At 41.4% G+C, this 19,338-nt stretch overlaps 1 protein-coding gene across 1 annotated transcript in view; it reads right to left on the reverse strand.

Moving 5' to 3' along the window:
- The window catches only part of SORBS1 (sorbin and SH3 domain containing 1), a 222,361-nt gene that overhangs the window by 146,410 nt on the left and 56,613 nt on the right, over positions 1 to 19,338 (reverse strand). Inside the window, exon 2 of the mRNA XM_023519823.1 lies at positions 18,356 to 18,444. The gene's annotated coding sequence lies outside the window, so the exon portion shown is untranslated. The remainder of the gene's footprint in view (positions 1 to 18,355; positions 18,445 to 19,338) is intronic.

Consider the following 19,338-nt stretch of genomic DNA (forward strand, 5'->3'; position numbering starts at 1 on the left):
TGCCTCTCACTCATTCACTTGCTGGCATTCGTTGACTATTTGGTTAACGTAAGGTAGGATGCAAGTGACAACAACTGAGACATAAACTGCCCTCCCAGTTAAGGCAGAGAAAGCACACTGGTATATCAAAGGCAAGTGCAAACAAAGAGCACTGGAGTTTAAGGTAGAGGCGGTTACTTCCAGGGGACTGTGGGATGCAGGGGAGGGAAGGTTAGAAGAACGGATGGTTCATGAGCATCTGCTCTGTGCCAAACACTGTTGGGTCCTTCATCTACTCTCTCTCTTCATCCTGCTTAAGTCCTAAGAGGCAGGTCAATGTCTCCATTTACAGACGGAAAACCAATGCCTTGGAAGTATAAGTGAATTGCCAAGGTCAGAGGGCAAACACCAACACAGGGATTTTAGCTCTGGTTTGTCTGAATCTAAAAGTGATGTAAGAATTACAGGTGATGTGAGACTCTGTAACTTCTACCATCAAAGTAACTAAATCAGAGTAAGTACACTCTCCAGTCCTTTCTAAAGGTTTAATGTATAATTTAAAATATGGTGAAATTATTAAATGAATTTGAGTAACATACACATACACAAACATGAGCTATGTATGTGCCTAAATGTATTTAAGTATCATAAAGTTCTAAATTAGTTAAGTAGGGGGGAAAAAATCTGGGCCATTTGTTAAAGATTATCACCACTGGCAATACATTTTATGCCTTTGAAGGAGTTTGGACAGTTGAGTATGGTGGCCTGAAACACAATCTTCCTTTTTCTCCTCCAGGATGTTACACGAAAACAACAAGGAAGACAGGAGAATGAATATGACATTTTCATAAACTTAAGAGAGATAACCCAGACTTAAAAACTATACTGCTGTTTCTTTGAAAGCATTGCAAGACTGGAATTGGAGCCACAGTGAGTTATGGTAGCCTCTGAAGTGACCACAGAGAATGGTATTTTCATTCTTGGTTATTCCTTTGAAGAAAGTTGCTATAGCCAACTCTTGGAAATTATTTTCCCAGCTTTTTTGCTGGGAGGGGCGTGAGGTGGAGGGAATGCCTAGAAACTTAAATTTCATCAAAGCCGCTGAGTGCTTCAGAAACACACAGACATAAGCACATCTTTGGATTCAGGTGTTTCCACACCATACAAAATGATAAGCAAATACATACAGACCTGTCTACATGCCTGGCACTGGTCTATAAGCTTTATGTCATCTAGTGTTTTTAACATCACATCCTACCTGTGAGATAAATACTATCTTAGAAATGAGGAAACTGATGCATGGAGAGATTAATTAATGGCCAAGACCATAGAGTTCAATAGTAAATGGAGAAATTAGGATTTAAACCCAGGTCCTTGGGCTCCAGAGCCCACTCTTCATACCCATTGAGATGGATAACTTATCCTATAATAGGTGTATAAGATTATCATTATACCATGATTTCAGTGGCAAAAGATTAAAATGGCCTAAATACCACTCACAGGCAAGTGTTCATGTGTTATGACACACCTACTCAATGAAAACGACAACGCTATTAGAAATCATGTCAGATGGAATGATTTCTATGATTATGGATAAACAGAAAAGCCGAGTTTAAAAAACTGTGAATAATATGATGGCATTTGTGTGAGGAATATATAGATATACCTATATTTATAAACACAGAGAAAAATCTCCAGAAAAAATCTCCAGTCTAAGACACTGGTGCTCAGGATTGCTTCTGAAGAGAGAACAAGGTTCTCTCCTAGATACAGGAGAGAGAGAGAAGATTTGCTTTTCACTACAAACACTACAAACATTTCTCTAGTTTTTGAATTCTGAACATGCTCATATATCACCTACTTATTTGAAGCAAATTCAAAAACGAAAATTATTTGAAGAAAATTGTGGCGAAATGTTTTCCAACCTAATTCACAGCAGGGAAGGAGCACAGAGCAGAAGTCATCAGAACAGTCTCCCTCTGACAACTCACTAGTTATTCCACAGAGAGATGTGAGTAACTTCCTGCAATTTTTCATAGAGATTCCAAAATTCTTAGAACCAAAAAAAAGAAAAACATTATGCCATCTACTTTTCTCAGCTCAGACATTTGTTTCTTAAAAAAGCAGTGGACAGATAGTGGGAAATAATTCTCTGTGTAGATGGTAGTAAGAGGTGTTTCAATGTCTGTGTATGGGGTGTGCAGGAGTGAGCACAAGAAATCCGTAAAACAAAATAAATTAAAGATGGCAGGTAATGACCCAGTACAACCACTGTGGGGCTGAAACAGAAATGGGTATGTCACCTCTATGCCACTAAAGAAATGAAATCTCTCATGTCCTACAAAGCATGCAAGGCATCTTGCCTTGCCAAATTTAAACAGGGACATTATTTTTGAGTTACTATAATTAGTTCCCATTTGTCTATGAATCAGCCTTTATGAGGCAATAGTATCTAAGCCCCATCAGATGAAACCTGAGGCGACATCATCTCTGTTTATTATTTTGAAAAGAAAGAAAGGGTGCCAAGTTTCCTGCAACACCCAATTCAAACACTGAAATTTGGAGTACAGAATGTCCTGTTGTCCGCGTTTGAAGATAGGAATATATTTTCATTTAATACATCAGTCCCAGGTTCAGCTGGCAACAGGAAGGAATTGAATTCCACAGTCCAAAAATAGGACTTAAGTACTAAAGCACCTTTCATTGCTCTATAGAATAATATTTACATTTTAACCCCTTACTATGCGGCATTTTTAGGTGCCCATGTTTGTGAACAAACACGAAACATTTTTAATCTAAAGAGATCTGCCCAAGTGACCAGAGATTGGCAAATGCAAGTGTTGTAAAGCTATATTTGCATTCCCTGATACACTGCTTTCATAATTAAGTTTCTCCCAAGCAATGAAGAGTTTCAACACCAAATATAAAGGCAGAGGGAAGAGGAGAATTCCTATTTAGGCTTGAATGCAACAGCTCCCTCAGGAGTTCTGAAATCGGTACATAAATACAGCAGAACCTTGTGGTCTCCAAGGGGTGTCTAGCCAGAGAGCAGGCAACACTAACTGAAGCAGTTAGAATCTGGAAGAGGTTTAAACTGGCACCTTTGGAAGTCCTAGAGACTGAATGGGAGGGTACAAGCTCCATGCTGTAACTCACAGAAAACGTCAGTCAGCGGTAGGCCAGGGGATCAGCACATTTAAGCGAGAGCAGTGGCTGCGGAAGAGGGGGATCCACTATTCACTTGCCTACAGATTTATTATATCGAAGCCTTAATATTTTCATGCGCACCCATGTGCTCTTGATAAGTGTGTACAGGTGCACCTGTACCTTCTTTTATGGCAAATAGAATGGGTCCAGGTCCCAGTTTCAATATTTACTAGCCAGGTTCCCTTCAGCAGACCATTTTTACCCATCAGAATCTCCTTTTTACCCTCAAATATAATAACAAAAAATAAGGGACCAGAGAGTAATGCTTGCCCTGTCTATAGGAATTCTATAAGAACCAAACTGAAATAATTAATAGTTTTATGGTTCTTAAAATTTAGTAAACATTTATATAACACTGTATGCCAGGCACAAGGTGCTGTACAATTCTTACTTTCAACAACTCTCTGCTATAGGTACTATTATTATCCCTGTTTCGTGGATAAGAAATCTAAGGCCCAGAGAGGCTCAATAACTTGCTCAAGGTTATATAAGTAGGAAGTGGGATTTGAACTTGGCAGTCTGACTCCAGAGTATGTTGAACTATATACTATACTATGCAACCTATCGTCATAATTGTTATTATTATGAATACTTTCATATTAATCCCAATTCCACAAATGAGGAAAATGAGGCTCAGAGGTTAAGTCACAAGCCAAGATCATAAAGCAAGCACATGGCAGAGAGCCAGGATTTGAAACCGAGTCCATGTGACTCCAGACCCTGTACTCTTAACCACGAAGTTAATAAACTTCGATCCACAAATATTTACTCTGCACATCTGTGCTCTAAAACATTACTTTTTAAAAAGGTAAGCTGGTGGTGTTCCCTCAGGAGCTGAAAGGCTTTCCTATCACCTCAAGGCTAAATCAGCCCCACCACGCTTGGCCCTGCACACAGCAGGTGTCTGGGGACAACTGATGCCAATAAGGATGATGACCACGATAGAAATATTTTAAATGTTGGGATATAGTTTCAAAAGGGAATTAGACTACTCAATGTGAAAAGGGAAAAGCCCCACAGGACAGAATGCTGACATGGTTTTTAAAATAATATGAACAGGTGTGATCTATCTCAACAGGTGACACATATTAGGTGCTCTGTTAATTCCTACTAGATTTTCAACCCTCGGGCAGGGTGACCAACTCATTCCAGGTCTCCCTGGACTTTCCCAGAAGTCTCATGTCCCAGGACACCCCTGCGTTGGCCACCCTAGAGGGCAAGTATTAGGTTTTATACAGTTGACCTTCAACCCCCACCCTCTGGTTCTAGCACACTGCCTAGCAAACACAAGGTGCTCAGTATGCCTCAGTTGGTTAGACAAATGGAAAAAGCGATATTTTATTATTTCCAAGTACTTGCTTCCATTCTACCAGGGTTGCCAAGCAGCAGTCCCCACACTGTTGAAATGACTATGTGAGAATCATTTTAATTAACATTTTCATTGTTCATATGCAAATGTACATTCCTAAAGTGGGTCCTTTATAAAGCTTTCCCTAAATCAACATCCCTCACTGAGATTTTTCTCAGTGAATCCTTTCCACAGACAGTAAAGAGATAAATTTCAATCCAGCCCGAATCTTAATGATCCTAAATCTGTACTAATGAAGTTAAGGTGCCTTTCTTTATAGGAATGACAAGTCTAAAATGAGGAAATGTGAGATACTTCCAGGCACCAAGATAGAGCTGCTCCTTAACTTAACCCAAAATAGGATGGGTAACTGAGAGGGTACTCTCTCAGTATGAGTTGCTCTCTCAGAAAAGTGGAACACCCCCACTGCCTGGATCCCCCTGGGATTAGAGTGTCCTCAGAGTCATCACAAGCAAAACTTACAACCTCCCCTTCTTCACTGTTCCACAAATGTCCTGCTTCCAGCTCAGGCAGCCCATTCTCTCTGCCAGACCTCTCCAAGCCTGTTCTCTTCCTTTGGTTCTCTGACCTGGGGCTGGGCGACCTTGGTCTTGTGCCTCAGCTCAGGGAGAGGACCAGAGGCTGAGAATTCAACCCTGGCGAAGGTACTGGTGAACGTACTGGTAGACCCAGCCCAGCCCCACCCCGGGAGGGAATTCTGAAGAGCTGGTCTCTTGGGGAGTTAGGGCGGGAATAAAAGTTACAGGTGGTCAATAGGGCTGAATCTTGCCCTGAGTCACTAACTCAGTCCCACATGATTATACCAGGCAATCCAGAGAGTCAGTCATAATTTAAAATTAGAGAGAACACGATGGTGAGAAGCAAAGTTCTCAGAAGGGCAAACTAGGAGTCAGAGGTCATCCAAGCTTGGAGAAAAACTCCTGTGGCCCAAAAAAGGTGGGGCAGCCTGGAACCAGGAGGGTCCCCAGAAGTCCTTGAAATCTCCACAAAGCACTCCTAGCATGGGATGCTCTACGTGCACAATTGGGCCACAGGTGGAGGAAACAGAGCTGAAGCTGAACCAAGGACAGTAGAATTTATCAGTCAGAAGAAAGTCCAAAAGGCTAAGACCTGGAATGAGTTAAAACATGTGAGAAAGGTGAATAATCATCAGGGGTAGGTGGGTTTGAGTTTTGTTGTTGTTGTTATTGTTGTTTGTTTGTTTGTTTGTTTAAGCTATGCTCAGAGCAAGAAGAAAAGCAAAGAAGTAACAGGCTTATTTGGGCGGCCAGTGTAACGTTGCAGCAAAGCAGAGACAAAAGAAATGGCTCCTCGCCTGTGCCGTTTCCACCTCCTCCATCTGAGAGCATGTTCTTCACACTGGAAAAGGCAACTCTGGTAAGAAGTGGCTGAAGCAGAGGCAGGTGAGAGTGAGAAGGAGAGCCACAGCTACTAAATAAAGTCAGGTTTCAGGCTCAGATGAATCCCATCCGCAGAGATCCAAAGTATCACAGATGAATCACTGCCAGTAATCCTCCAGAAATCTCAGAGAACGCAATGGTGTTAGAAGATGAAGAAGGAAGGGTCTAGATGTAGACACGAAGAAGACTGGCATCAACATCCAGAAAAATTCTAGGTTGGAGTGGTAAATCGATGAATACTTAAGAAAAAATGTGGTGATCACCAAAAACCGACATAGATTCACTATGAATATGGACCAAATTAAATAATTCCTTTTTCTAAATTAGATTAGATCAATAGTTCAGATGATTGTAAATTCATTTCAGCCAGGCTGTAACAAAGAGTCCTATAATATTTTTGTGAATACGACGAAAGAAACGTGAACAATTAGCTGGATTTATATACAGATGATGGAAGTATCAGACCACAGGCACGTGGATTCAGCCCTGTCCTGGTATATTCTAGTCAACAACTTGTGTCCAGAGGTGACACAAATGAGGAACACAGCTCACTCATAAGATGATAAAAGTTAGATTTTAAAAGTTCTTCATAGGCTACAAGATGAATCAAATCTAACAAGATTAAATGTAAGATGGGTACATGTGAAGCCTACACATTTCTGGGGGAAACTGACAAGGAGTAGCCCTTTGGCTGACCACATCCTCCACATAAACCAAGAGCCTGAAGTGGTTACTGAAAATAGTCAAGTGTGATGATCCTCAGAGAACTTCCAGAGGGGACCGCGACCCAGCTCTTGGACCCCAGTTGAGCCCCTTCTAATGCTCTCATTCATAACCACGATTCCCTGGCACCGCATAGAAAAACTGCACACACCTGGAGGAGAATTCAGGTAGGGGCTAAAGAGAGGCCACCTCTGAGGATACACTTTCAGGTCACAACCCAGCAGTGTGATGGCTGACACCACAGAGGCACCTTCTGGAATCTTGGTTGTCTCAAGATTGTCACTAATCAGTCAGAACTAATCAGATAAAGTACCACTGCCAGAGGGGGTGGGGCAGAGATGAGCGGATATCAGGAGCATTTTAAATTTGGTGACATCTTTCTCACCCAGTGACCTGTGAGTGATAAGCCAAGATCCCTGAATGGAAATGCCTGGTTGGAATGTCTTCTGAGCTCATCAGTCAGACAAGCATCTTCAGAGTTATTTTTTTCCAAGGAAGGGGACGTCCCTAAAGGAAACGAGTAGATGCCAAGCAGAGAATATAGAAAATCAAAATACTTCCTGACGTAGTCTAAACTCTCAGCTGATGTACTTCCAGCTCAATACCTGGAACTTAAGACCAGCCCAGGGAAATTTAGAGACAGGCTCCCATGTGGCTGGGAGCCAAGGAGGTCCAAAGTGGCTTCAGAAACCCCTAAGATCAAAGACACTGGGTTTATTCCAAGTCACAGGGTTTCTGAGCTAAGAGGAGGCGTTGGACATAGTCTAGATCTTAATTTTAAAAAGAATTGAGGGGAATATGGAAGTGCTAAGGGGAAGCAATGTTATAAAACTCCCTAATTAATTTTAACACCCTGGTCTCCATGGTACTTTTTCCAAAATTGGCTTTTTTTTTTTTTTTTTGGCCATGTACTGTTTGGTTAGTTAACAGAGGTTAACTAACCAAAGGTTCAAAGGGTCAAAGCAGTCACCACCACCCCCCACCCTCCACTCCCACAGTGTTCAATGAGTGAATTTTCCAGTCCTGGAACTGACCCTGATGTACTTTGGACCAAGGATGATGAGGAGAGAGTACAGATGATCTGCAGTGAGTTGGAACAAACCTCACTAAACTGCATCATCCACGAACAGGCAGTTAAGGGAACCAGCCACACCCCGCCCTCTGTCACGCGAGACTTCAACCATCAACAGAACACTCTAAACGTCGGATAGGGTCAAAAGCTCAGAGACAAGTTTTGGAGATGGAAAATATGCAAACAATGCTTTTCTAGACACTCAATCTGGGATCTGGAAACCAATAGGTTCACTTTTTTTTTTTTTTTTTAAACTGATACAAATGGTTCAGACAAGTGTCCGCTGTCTCTCTCCTAAGGCTTCCCTTTCTCAGTGATCTTGCTCCAGGAAGGAAACTTCCATCGTGCACGAATAGTCTTTAACATATGCTAAACCAGGGTGATCTGGAGATAGGAGCAGCAGTGCCAGCAGCCAGAAGGGACAGGCTGAAGCAAAGAGCACTGAACATTTGAACCGCAAACCTGGAAACTGTCATTCCTCTATTTACTTAGAAACAGTTGCTGATGCTTACCCCAACCAAAGATAAACTAGAACAAACCCGGAAAGGGAAGGGGAAGCAGTGAGGTAAGAGCTGCTGTAAACCTGGCACCGTGCAGAGGAAAAGTTCTTCGGGTTGTCAGGACACTGTTTTCCTCCCTACAAGAAAAATGAGATAACAGACCACTGAGAATAGTGACACGAGGCTCTAACCAGGAGCTGAGCGGAGGCGGAGGCGGAGGCGGCGGCGGAGGCTTGCCACCACCGCACACTTAGAAGTCACCCCCAGACACATTTGGAGACTGCCGTGGTAGGGTGGAAAGAACACGGTATTTGGAGTCAGAAGAGGTGAATTTGCATCCTGGCTCTGCCTCAAGCAGCTGTGTGACATCGGGTCAGACGCTCAACCTCTCTGAGTTTCACTTCTACGTGAACTATAAAATGAAGTGAGTTAGATGAGCTGACCCCGTGGTTTTCTTCCAGTTCTAACACTCTATTAGACTACTAGTAGTGCAGCCAAGCAGTTATGTCTCCATTCAGCAAGCATTTGTTGAACAGCTTCAGGTCCTCTGTTGGGTACCAGAAGTCTTCCACTTAAGGAACCTTCCGATCCAAATACACCAGCAGCCTGGCTCTAGAATACAGAAGGAGAGACATGTGGACAGGGGGAAGGGTCAGCTGACCCAAAAGAGAATGGAGAGAGGGCAATCAGGAACAGCTGCCCAGGAGTGATGCCCAAGCTGGGCTTGAAGGAAGAGGTAATTAAGCCAAAGGAAAGGGAGAAAGGGATCATATGTACAAAAGCACACAGGAATGGCCCAATGGGGCATGCATAGGAACAATTCTGAGATAGCACTTATAAAGCCATGCTAAGAAGAGCATTGCCCAGACCTCCAGTCCCATCCACTTCCTTGCTGTTCATTTTAACATCTCCCTATATAGCCACGTTCTCGGGGCTGGCCTATGCCAACACCAGGTGAACCAGCAAGTAACCATCCAACTCTGCCCCCAGACTCTCCCTTTGTCCCTGAGTTACACAGCCAGGCCACACCTGCTGTACACGGAAGCTTCTTCCCAGTCACTCAGCAGGCCAGCCTTGCTTTCAGCTCTTGCTCAGCCCTTAGTGCCCAGCCCATGGCAGCTGTTCCAAATAGTTTCCATCTTCCTCAGAGCCGCAACTGCATCCCACCCACCCCACTTATGCTCAGTGGATGATTCCCACCTCCACTGTTCCTGGGAATGACTAAGCACAGCTCCCGTAGCAACGCTTCTGCCCACCTGTCCCAAGTTCCTTTCTAAATAGTCCAGGCAAAGCTGTGGGTATCTCTGCTCACAAGTACAAAAGAGTACAAAACAGAAACCACCGTCATCAACCAATGCAGGCTGTTGCCCATGCATCTTTCCGGGCTGTGAAACAAGCACATGTACATGAGGTAAGGTATTTGGATATACTCTACAAGCCAAAAGGCATTATGTAAATATTATTAGCAACTTCGTAACTGTTGGCTGAATAAAATAAGTAAACAAATCAATGAATTCAATGTTGAAGAGGCAGTCTAAAGAGCTGCAAAATGCATAGTATCTTCAGGCATGTGAACCAAGAATGCAGCCTAGAATTTGGAAAAGATCCTTTCTGTTATACAATGGCAAGGTCTTTGGGCGCCTGGTCTCTGGGTCCTGCTTTGCTCTTATATACACAGCCCATTTAATGCCAACCCAAGCAGCACTGAATCATTTTAGTGTCATTTATTTCTGAACTATAATTCCTAAAACAAACACATTTAATATAAAATACATACTCAATAAGTGTAATATATACTGCATATATGTTATACTTACACTGTATTTTTCCATGCTCTAAGTGCCATTATAGGCTGTCAGCCAATGAAAAGAAACACAACACCCTCCCAGCCCACTGTTGACACAGCCCCACTGCAAAACACCCTTAGCAGCCTCCATGGCACCATCCTGTGTTAGGCATGTTCTACAACACGCATTTGTTTACTCTGCTAAAAACTCAGACATTTATTTTTTTGTTCTGGTCAACATTTTTTACTCATCATGGTCAAGAGATGGTATGTAATTGGTGTTAGACCTGCCACAAAGAAATACAGGAAAAGTAACATCCAGGATTATAAAATACAAGTGTTAGGGTAGTCAACCAGTGAACATGGGTCAACTTATAAACCCAGAACACCGGTCATCAGAAACATTCTACAGAATGCCAAGAAGATAAAAATCCTTCTGCTGAGTTCACTCCTGCACCATCTACCACACAGAGCCACAGAGTCCTCTCCCAGTTCTGTGAGTTCAGAGTTATACCGTGAGCTCAAAACTCATTGTATTTAGTTCTTTTTTCATGTTATTACAGGTAACCATGAGGAATAAATGATGACATTAGGATCCCTTCTCCACTGACACTCTGCTCGTCTAACCCCATGGAAATTGTTATGTAGCCACAACTCCAGAGTTTCCCAGACCTCATGCCCGGCATTGAGTGAGTGCTGCATGTGACAGAAGAGATAATTCTGGACTGTTAAGAGTCTGAGGGAAATCCAAATATGATCTCATTTTATATAAGAAACAAACTAGCCTAGGTTGTCCTAAGGCAGGTAGCAAGTCAAGACCCAGCAGGAGGCCAAGGGGAGAAAATTCTAACCTCCTCATCCCCTGCCCAGCATACCAAGAGTCTATCATGAGTTCTCGCCATAAAACCAAGAAGCTAAAAATGAAAAAAGATCGAGATGCCATCTCCACCCTGGCTAGCATTTAGTTTTCAGAAGTTTACAATGATGGTGTTAAGAGGAAAAAGGCATTATTAGAAGAAACAGAAAATGATGATCGCAATAGCTCATAAAATGGGAATGATTTAGATAACTTTCACATGGTTATTAAAATGTAAGGTTGTTGGTTTGCTGGTTTTGTCTTGTTTATGTGAATTTCCTTTCCTATAATCTAATGGATACTTTGGACAGTACCAGGTCCCAAAAAAACTACAACCTCCCACTAAAATAGTGACTTTGTCATCCAATTTTATAATTTTGTCTGCTTATTGTAAAAAGAGAAAAACTAAGAAATGGTCAGCTCCCTTAAGTTCAGTAGTTCAGTTCTATTTGAAAGAAAAAAAAAACACACCTGGAAATATTTAAGAGCAAATACAATTAGTAGATTTGTATAAATGTTCCCTACATGGTAATTTTATGAGCAAACCACATTATACAGAGTACATGATATGCTTCAAAACTAATATAATGATTTGATATTTGTAAAAAATACAAATAAATTACATTATTGTTTTCTTTCCTTCTCATTTTATTTGAAAATGCACAAATCTCTTTAAGGAGAAAAACATTTGTTTCGCAAGTCCGCCACTCCAACTATTTTTCTCCTTATCATTTTAAATTTAGTTTCTATTATTTAAAAAGGATACTAAAATGATGTTTTTCTGAACCTCAAGATCCCTTAATTTTTCAAGACAAGCTTTTAAGCTGAAACTGTAAGTCAGAGGTTATAAAACCAAAGCCTGAGAAGGCCAAACAGGTAACAGATGGATAATATGGAGACTCCAGCAAACGAGGACACACATGGCCCCACACACAGGGATAACCGCTGGTTCCACTCTAATCCATGCCGTTCCATGCAAGAGGATGGCCGAATGCTGCTGGATAGTCTAATTGTCGAGAGTAGCTAGAAATCAAATTATGTGTATTTTCTGACTTTTAAAATGTTGGCTACTTCAAAACCCGAAAACACTGGTTTTTGTGGGCAGCTAGTTCGTAGCCTGCCACAAGAGACAAACTGCTATAAATGTGATGAACTCAGGGAACAAATGCAAACTCTAGAAACACAAATTTTGTTGGAAAATAAAAGTTGATCTCTATATACTTTCTTAAAATCTATATTCCTCTGTAATAACTTTTCTCTTGGCCAGCGGAGGAGAGAAAGGAGAAGAAATGAACTTGAGAAAAAAATGAAATTAGTTGTTAGAAAGTAAAAAGGGTAAAGGTGTCTCTATTTCCTTTAAAAAAAAAAAATAGCAACTCACATAATTGTCCCATGCTAGGACAATTCTGGAAGTTGCAAATTTCACTGAAGTTAGGCTGCCTTGAACATACCAGCTAGCTTCCCTAAACTTTCTCCATGTAACAGAGATGCCATCCTAGAGCAGATACATGCCACTCAGAGCTATCCAGATGCAGCCACTGATATAACGGTATGCTAATGATTTGTGTGACTAAGTTAGAAGGCATGATAACTGCTTGGGGAGTTTCACCTCCTGAAAATGTAACAGTATTATAAATGCAAATTGTATACTTGCATATATGCCTTAGAGGGGTTTGACCCCCTCCCCCCAAAAAGCCTAAGAACTAATAACTAACTGATTATAATAGTAAAAGTTTAATTGTGTAAATTTAAGCACAAATAATGCAGTTTTTTTTTTTAAGCATACCTGTGCATGAACCATTTTTTTTTTAATTGAATCACTGCTGTAATCGGCAGACCAGAGAAAATTTGCAAGTGAGGAAAACAGGTGAGTTATCTGTATGTTGATAAGAAGACTGCAGGATGAGGGCACCGCTGTGAAGCAGATAGCAAATGGTGCCTTGTCTAAACTAGTCGGTGGAGCGATGAGAATGATTTCTTCCCAAGACATTCACTAATCACTGGAGATGATGTTGCTCTCTTTGTTTTAGTGACGACTCCAAGTACAATCTAATGTTTACTTCCCCAAACCAAGAGAAAAAAAGAAAGACAAAAAATGCATTTTACTATTTGTAGTCACTACATGGAAAAGGAGACAATATCTTGGTTTTACACATGGCCAGCAAACGTGAAACAACTTTCTTGTTTGTCTAAAAAGTACAAAATCAAATACGTAAATCTCTTAAAGAAGAACCAACACCTAAGAAATGTCACAGCTGCACAAAATGGATACCATGTCTTTGTAGGTGTCCAAAGTGTCCTGAACCTCTGGTGACACAAACCAGTACGGCAGCCCAGGGAGACAACTTTCAGACAATGACCCCTGCAGAAGGCTGCCCCAACAGCACACACTCCAGTCACTGGTCCTAGGCACTGAATTCCAGCCTTCACTTTCAGAAAGGTGATGACCTATACAGATTCGATTTTGAGCATCTTCCTATAGTAGCAGGTATTCTTAAGATGAGAAAAATGAATTTGGGTTGCTTTTAAATTTGAACTCTGGAGTTAGAAACTCTGAATCTCAATGGATTCCAGACCCCCTGTCCCGCTCCACAACGCAGCAAGACTTTTCTCTCAAGGGCGGCAGAGAGCTGTACAGTTGAAATAGCCGTAATTTGTGGCTCCACTCCTGGCACTACGGCTCATTTCAAATCCATATTTGCCTAAACCAGCTGAATAAAATATATGCCAGAAAGAGCCTTAAATACTTTTTCAAAGGAAGAAAAGATGAAAGAAAGAAATTGGCCTGATTGACATATCTCTAACATGCAAAAATTTGAAACTCAAAGACGTCTAGTTCCAAGTTGCAGATAAAAATGAAGACTTAAACAAATAAAGGCAATGGACAGTGAACAGGCAATGAATGACCTTGATCAAAATATATATCGAGCAAGAGCACTTAGGAAACCAAGCAGTGAAGGAACTTATAAGTTTTCCAAATCATGTATTAAGCCTAAAGTGCTTTTTAAAAATAACACATGAACATGATACAAAAAAATTAGAGGTACGAAAGGGAACATAGTGAAAAGTCTCCTTCCTACACCATTGCCCTCTCCACAAGCCTGCTCATCTCTAACATCTCCCAAGATGCTCTCCATGCACACAAGCACTGAAGGATGGTTCTGCTTTTAACTTAAGGATACCACCATTTTTTAAATGCCCCAACACTCTAAGTCTCTAGGGGCATGAGAGAATACCATCTTTTTATTCCTAAAATCGTTTACCGATAAAGCAAGCAGGAAGAAGAAAGCCTCCCCAATATTATTGCATGTAAGTTTCATTTCATTTTTTTTTTTTTTATCTTATTTAGGATCTGGGAAGACAAATGAAAACCAGAGCTGATGTCATTGGTCACGAATACCATTTCACTGAAACCTTCACTTTGCCATAAACTGCTGGTTATAGCTATAGAAAGCTACACAATCAATGCTCATTTTTCAGAGATTAGATGCTCTGGAAGTCCCATTGAGAATAATTTCACTGAAATACGAGGGTCTTGAAATACATGTAAAAGTGAGTTAGTGCTGCCCATTTCCCAAGTGGTTTGAAACAGCACAGTTTAGAATGCTGTTTATCACACTGTTCTCAATAGCTGCACTGATTTCCCGTTCTTTTGTCATTTCCACAAAAGGCCTAAAAAGACCCTGCCTGGGGAAAGAGTGAAAATGTTTTCAAAGGGAATCTTGAGGATTTTCGAGAAAAGCCTGGAGTGAGAGCTAAAATGGGAGGCTCACCAAAGCAGTCACAGATGGGTGGGGTCCACGCCCAGGGCAAGAGAGAAGCAGCTGGCAGGCCTGGAGCTGGTAACTGCAGGAAGGGGACAAAACCATACCCATGGGGGCTGGAGATAATAAGACTAAAGAAATTCAACAGGAACGCTCAAAAAGGAAAAACTAAAGGGTCCAATGAGAATGTGCAGGAAGCTCAGCAGGGTCGTTTGTCTGGGAAATGGACAAAACCACTACTCAACAGTTGCATTTTATGACAGAAGCCCATAAATAGATGAAAATGTGTGTGATTCAGAACTGATTTTGCCCTTACAGTCTAAGCCAGAAAAGGGGTACAAATGGTGCTTGAAACACATACATTTATTACAATCATCGGAGTATATCTTTTGCTGCTTTTTATCTTGTGGCACTTTTCTTTGTTATTTCAAAGATACACTAAATATTTCCTGTACTGAGGTACTGCAGATCATGGTACCTGTTTGGCCTTCTACATAGAATTTTATCACATCTAACTTTCCTTGCAAAATGACTGATTTTCAGGCATGTTTTTCACTTAGTGAACTTTCATTTAGTGAACTTTTGGATGACATAATTCTGGGATAAAAAAAATCTGAAATATTACAGTGAATTAAACTTAACAGTCATCAAAATAGCTTGTAAAAATTCCAGTGCATATAAAGTAGAATGTCGTTTACAAGCTATTGGCAAAGGATGCTGGATCTTTCTGCCTGCCAGCCAAAGGCACAGCCATGTGCCAATCACATAAATGCAGTTTATAATTCGCTTAGCTGACCAGATTTAAAATTATGCAATTCTAAAACTAATATTTTCTTATTTTATATAATTTTTTGAGATATAACTGACACATGACACTGTATTAATTTCAGGTGTACCACATAATGATTCAATATTTATATACATTGTAAAATGATCACATTAAGTCTAGTTAACATCTATCACTATTAATAGTTAAAGAATTGTTTTTTCTTATGATGAGAACTTTTAAAATCTACTCTCTTAGCAACTTTCAAATATGCAACACAGTATTATTAACCATGGCTGTCATGCTGTACATTACTTCTCCAGGACATTTATTTTATGACTAGAACATTGTACATTTTGACTCACTTCACTCATTTTGCCCACTCCCCATCCCCTGCCTCTGCCGCCCACCAATCTCGTCTACGAGCTAAAACTAATTTTCTGGATTTGAAAGAGTTATGGTATTTCCAATTTTTTTTTTTTTTTTTACATAAAGTGAGGCTTTGTTACTACTTTTATATTACCATATCTTATTTGAATAATTTATCTTTGTATTATGCAAAATCATACTATATTCATTAGTACGTGTCTTCATTTACTTCTTAGTAGGGATTTTATACAGAAAATCCATGCTTTGCCCTTCCTCTTTTCTGTCCAAATCCTACCTTATCCCTCCTTTCTCTCCCTAGGTGATCACATCCACTCTCATTACTTTAAATACCATCAACATTCGGATGACTCTCAAAAGTACCATTTCTAGCCCCGGGCAACTCTACATCTCTAGGAGAATATCAAACGAGCATCTCCTTAATGTCCCAAACAGAACTCAGTAGGGAACCCCCAAAACCTCCCTCTTTGTTCCCCATCTCAGTAACTATCAACATCATTTACCCAAACACACTGGCTCTCGTCCTTGATTCTTCTTTTTTCTCACATCCCACACCCAATCCAGCAGGCTCCACCTTTAATATATCCTGAGCTTGACCACTTCACATCAATCTATAACCACCACACTAACCCAAGCCACACCCCTGTCTTTTGCCTGGACCACTGGAAGGGCCTCCTGGAGCTTACACTGATTCTAATCTTGCCCCCAAAGTCTGTTGTCCACTCGAGACCCAGAAAAATCATTTTGAAGTACAAAGGCAATCACATCACCATCCTACTCAAACTTCCTCAGTGATATCCAATCACACTCGGAGAAAAATCCAAACTCCTTATCATGGCCTACAAGGCCCGCCTCCCACCTACCACTGATCTCATCTCATATCACTCTCTCTCCCCATAACTACCCCCAGCTCAAGGCCAGTTTTTGTTAAACTAGCTGCCTTCCTATTCCTCTATTCTGCCAAGCTCCGTCAATGTCAAAGGCCTTTCTTTTTGCTTGCTGTTCCCTCTGCCTAAACACTCCACCCCAGATTCCTTCACTCCATTCAAATCTCTGCACAAAATCTCTCTCTCTCCTTCTCCCGCCCCACTCCTCCACAGAAGCCTTTTCAGACCACTTTCAAAAGAAACCCAACCAGCCCTTCACTCTGTTCTTTTCTTGTACCACTCATTACTACCTGAAATTATATTATCTTTTTAGTTACTTCATTCATAAAGCAGTATTTAGTGAACACCCATCAGGTGCAAGACGCTATTCTCAGAGCTGGGGATACAGCAATGAATAAGGTAAGCAAAGACTCCTGCCCTCATGGAGCTCACATTCTTGTTTGTCACTCATATTTGAATCTAAGTTCCAGGGGAACGTAGACACTGTCTGTCTGTGACCACTGAATCACCAGTGCCCAGACCAGTGTCTTGGCACAGAGTGGGCATTAATACATATTCGTTCAACAGGTAAAGTGTCCCACCCACCAGAGGCCAGCTCCTTTCCTGAGGACACCCACCACAGAGTTCTTTCTGCCTACCAGAGGTGACTCCGGTTATGGGACCCAGAGTGCCCACCGTGTCCCTTTAGACACAGTAATCTGGACAGCTAGCTTTTCAAGCCTGAAATGGATCCCTAACCCTGGGCCTGTCTGTTCTGACTGGCTGCCCTTCCTTCCAGCTCCATTGCCCTGCACCCTGCAAGCTCTCCGGGTGGCCAGGCCACTGGGATTTGTCCCTCAGGGTCATGAGAGCTCCTGGTCCACGTGGTAGGAGTTGACCAACAGTCAAACGAGCCAGCTTTTCTCAACAAAGAGTGGCTGGAATCAGACAGCTTCCCTGGCTCACAGTGGTCCTGCCTCTTAGTAGCTGACATGAGACCTTCAACATCCACTAGCTCGCAGACCTCGAAGCATTCTCACCTCAGCACTGGAACATACTGTTCCTAAGGACATAGTTTTGCCTCTTTCACAGAGACATCTACCCGCTGTGATGAGTAAATAACTTTCTTTCTAAAAAGAAAGAATATTTGTTAACTGTGAAATTACCTGATTACAAATAAAAATGAAGGTAACTGTAAAATGTAATTAATTCATCTTTCAAAAAAAAAAAAGCAGTTCCAGTGGTCAGAAGAAACAAAAAGAAAATGCAAATCTCTTAAAGAACAACTCTGGAGTTCTCAGAAAATAGGTATTTAAATTCCATGTTTTCAACATATGTCCACGTTTTAATTTATTTGCTAGCTTAGAATTGCCCTGCCAAATAGGATTATCTTATGTCTGCCCAGCACTTTATTCCTTTTGAAGCATTCTCACATACACAATCTCCTTAGCTAAGCAGAACTTTTTTTTCAATTTCTCTGTCTGGAGCCCAGAAAGGTCAAACAATTCCCCTAAGATCCCACAATAAAAGTGGCAGAACCCAGATATGCCTAGGTCCAGCTTAGTGTCCTCCTTTTCCTTCTATAATAGAAAAGACAGTGTGCTTCCCTGAAAATCACATTGTGTAATCCACCAAAAATATTTCCTTTCACTGCAGAAGAGAAAAGGTGCATATATTCACCAGTGGTTTAAGGTGTTGGGAAGATGCATTGGTCCTGGGGCGCTGAGCAGAGAGGGAGTATCACAGACTCTTCCAACAAATGCCAACTCCTGCAATGACAAACACACAAAACATATGCTGTGAATCATATACACTGTGGCCCCTACCCAAGGAGGCCATCCAAACACCAAATTGCAAGGCGCACTCTTTAGACTCAAAGCCCCCATCTTCCTCTTCCAGCTCACTCTCTTCCCACCCTCACTTCCTCAAGTAGAACAAGAATCTTCATTCACCAGATGAAATGGTCCCCCTTAGGATCACCGGATCTAAGGCAGAAAGAAGCTTTAGAGATCATCTACAACGGGGATCACAAACGGAAAGCCCAGTGGGCCATGTCCAGCCTGTGGAGGTATTACACTGAGCTACAGGATATGTTTGGAAAAGGTGAGCCAAAACTAAAAAAAAATCAGAGATGTCACATAAAATGCAGACTTCTGTAATCCAGACCTCTGGCTTCTCTTTTAAAAAAAAAGTTGAAGGATCTGTCAACATGGCCCACATTCATGTCTGAAAATGATCAGCTGGTGCTAACCAGGAGCTGCCCTTCACAGGCAGGCTTGGCTACTCCCACATGCCGCAGTCCCCACCACTCCCTACCGTCTAAACACAGAGAAGAGCTGTGATTATCACTGCTCTTGCATTATTGTTTTTCTTATAGTACAGAAATATTTCTATCTATAATTTTAACGAAAGTGGGAAAAGAGGGGAAGAAAAGGGCTGTGAGTTCCAAGGAGGAAAAATCGTAGAGCACATACAGCAACTTAAGTTAGTAACCTCACTCCTCTAGACATTTACAGCCCCCGAGCAAATACAACACTCCCATTTTATAAAAGTTAAGTGTACGCAGGAAGCTGACTTGCCTACTCCTACGGTTAGGGCAGAGCTAATTCTAGAATCCACGTCTCAAATGCAAATCCAGGACCTCTTTCACTATGCCCTGTTAC

This window comes from Pteropus vampyrus, unplaced genomic scaffold (genome assembly GCF_000151845.1).
Source record: "Pteropus vampyrus isolate Shadow unplaced genomic scaffold, Pvam_2.0 Scaffold238, whole genome shotgun sequence".
Classification (NCBI taxonomy): Eukaryota; Metazoa; Chordata; class Mammalia; order Chiroptera; family Pteropodidae; genus Pteropus; species Pteropus vampyrus.